We start from the raw sequence: 2,887 nt of genomic DNA on the forward strand, positions 1-2,887 counted from the left end.
AGACATAACTATTTTTAGTGCTTTAAACAACTCAATCAGTGTCAAAAAGAACGGACAGCCCTACTACAAGGGCTAACTAGAAATAGCAACTTTGTTCCAAAAATGAGAAATATTGAATCTGTAATTGTGACATGCTCGTTATGCATTATTTCGATAATAGATTAAAAAGGACTTTAGCTTGACTAATACGTCATTCATCTACATCTACATCTACATACATACTCCGCAATCCACCATACGGTGCGTGGCGGAGGGTACCTCGTACCACATCTAGCATCTTCTCTCCCTGTTCCACTCCCAAATAGAACGAGGGAAAAATGACTGCCTATATGCCTCTGTACGAGCCCTAATCTCTCTTATCTTATCTTTGCGGTCTTTCCGCGAAATGTAAGTTGGCGGCAGTAAAATTGTACTGCAGTCAGCCTCAAATGTTGGTTCTCTAAATTTCCTCAGTAGCGATTCACGAAAAGAACGCCTCCTTTCCTCTAGAGACTCCACTCGAGTTCCTGAAGCATTTCCGTAACACTCGCGTGATGATCAAACCTACCAGTAACAAATCTAGCAGCCCGCCTCTGAATTGCTTCTATGTCCTCCCTCAATCCGACCTGATAGGGATCCCAAACGCTCTAGCAGTACTCAAGAATAAGTCGTATTAGTGTTTTATAAGCGGTCTCCTTTACAGATGAACCACATGTTTCCAAAATTCTACCAATGAACCGAAGACGACTGTCCGCCTTCCCCACAACTGCCATTACATGCTTGTCCCACTTCATATCGCTCTGCAATGTTACGCCCAAATATTTAATCGACGTGACTGTGTCAAGCGCTACAGTACTAATGGAGTATTCAAACATTACAGGATTCTTTTTCCTATTCATCTGCATTAATTTACATTTATCTATATTTAGAGCTAGCTGCCATTCTTTACACCAATCACAAATCCTGTCCAAGTCATCTTGTATCCTCCTACAGAGACGAAAGTTTGTAAGAAAGTTTGCCATTGTTTTGAGTACATCAACAGACGCTAGTATCAGCTGATGCGCATTAGTTCGCAGACACTACTGTATTTCCGATGCTCGAAAACAAACCAGGCGGGCAAGTCACGAGCGCAACCCTCCACGTATGTCATACAGATGAAGGCTCCATCGTATCGCAAACAGATTCACAAATCCAAAGTGTGCAACATGAAGCAAAGCAGGCAATGTAATTTTGCGCTAAATCACGGAGACATGATTCATAATGAAAGAAATATAAATGATATTCAAGACGAACAAGAGCAAATCCATCAAACCCCTACGTGAGAAAAGTGTAGTGAATGCTATTTTCTCAGCAAATGAAAGGCTTTATCTGTGACACAAGCGGACCATCAGACCTTGTAATCACAGATCTTGATGGGCCTCTGATATGTTGTAGAGGGACTTGTCCACAGTACATGGTTAGTGGCTTTTCAAGTGAACACCCCTAGTTTCCGAGAAAATCAATGTCGCAGTTTCTTATTTACCTCTTATACCTGTATATTCGCCATCTTTAGACCAAGCGAACGTAACGCAAGTGGTTAAGGGTCACACCGATGACGCGGCAGTACGGGTTCCAATCTTCCCTGCGTACTTTTTTTACGATTTCATTGTACAGAATACGTCATGCAAAATTATTCAAAACTAGTCACTTTTGCCGTAATGATTTCGCTAATAAATCAGTCAGTACAACAGACATTATTAAATGTATACTCAGTTTGTTACAGAAGACATTACATAACCATCTTACTCGCTATCACTTGCTGTGCTAGAACAGAATTTCGAATAGTATTGGTTGTAGAAACAACTGAAAGACAGGATGAGATTTTCACTCTGCAGCGGAGTGTGCGCTGATATGAAACCTCCTGGCAGATTAAAACTGTGGTTCAGACCGAGACTCGAACTCGGGACCTTTACCTTTCGCGGCCAAGTGCTCTACCAACTGAGCTACCCAAGCACGACTCACACTCCGTCCTCACAGCCTTACTTCTGCCAGTACCTCGTCTCCTACTTTCCAAACTTTACAGAAGCTCTCCTGCGAGGCTTGCAGAACTAGCACTCCTGAAACCAAGGATATTGCGGAGACATGGCTTAGCCACAGCCTGGGGGATGTTTCTAGAATGAGATTTTCACTCTGCAGCGGAGTGTGCACTGGTATGAAACTTCCTTGTAGATTAAAACTGTGTGCCGGACCAAGACTCGAACTCGGGACCTTTGCCTTTCGCGGGCAAGTGCTCTACCAACTGAGCAACCCAAGCACGACTCACGCCCCGTCTTCACAGCTTTGTTTCAGGACTGCTAGTTCTGCAAGGTTCGCAGGAGAGCTTCTGTAAAGTTTGAACAGTAGGAGACGAATTACTGGCAGAAGTAAAGCTGTGGGGACGGGGAATGAGTCGTGCTTGGGTAGCTCAGTTGGTAGAGCACTTGCCCGTGAAAGGCAAAGGTCCCGAGTTCGAGTCTCGGTCCGGCACACGGTTTTAATCTGCCAGGAAGTTTCAACTGAAAGACAGCTTCGTAGAGCACCACGCACGTTTAACGAAAGCTAATGCCTTGCAGGCACAGGGGTTTTTCAGAAGCGATTCGCCGGCCGTGGTGGCCATGCGCTTCTAGGCGCTTCAGTCCGGAGCCGCGTGACTGCTACGGACGCAGGTTCGAATCCTGCCTCGGGCATGGATGTGTGTGATGTCCTTAGGTTAGTTAGGTTTAAGTAGTTCTAAGTTCTAGGGGACTGATGACCTCAGATGTTAAGTCCCATAGTGCTCAGAGCCATTTGAACCATTTTTTTAATGGTCGCATTCGTGTTTGGTGACATCGCGGTGAACGCACATTGGAAGCGTGTATTCGTCATCGCCATACTGGCGTATCACCCGGCG

At 44.9% G+C, this 2,887-nt stretch overlaps 1 non-coding gene across 1 annotated transcript; it reads left to right on the plus strand.

The window, feature by feature from the left end:
* Nucleotides 1-2,410: 2,410 nt before the first annotated feature.
* Nucleotides 2,411-2,485, plus strand: Trnas-uga (transfer RNA serine (anticodon UGA)). Its single transcript has one exon. It is a non-coding gene; the product is annotated as a tRNA-Ser (tRNA).
* Nucleotides 2,486-2,887: the final 402 nt, after the last annotated feature.

This window comes from Schistocerca cancellata, chromosome 9 (genome assembly GCF_023864275.1).
Source record: "Schistocerca cancellata isolate TAMUIC-IGC-003103 chromosome 9, iqSchCanc2.1, whole genome shotgun sequence".
Lineage (NCBI taxonomy): Eukaryota > Metazoa > Arthropoda > Insecta > Orthoptera > Acrididae > Schistocerca > Schistocerca cancellata.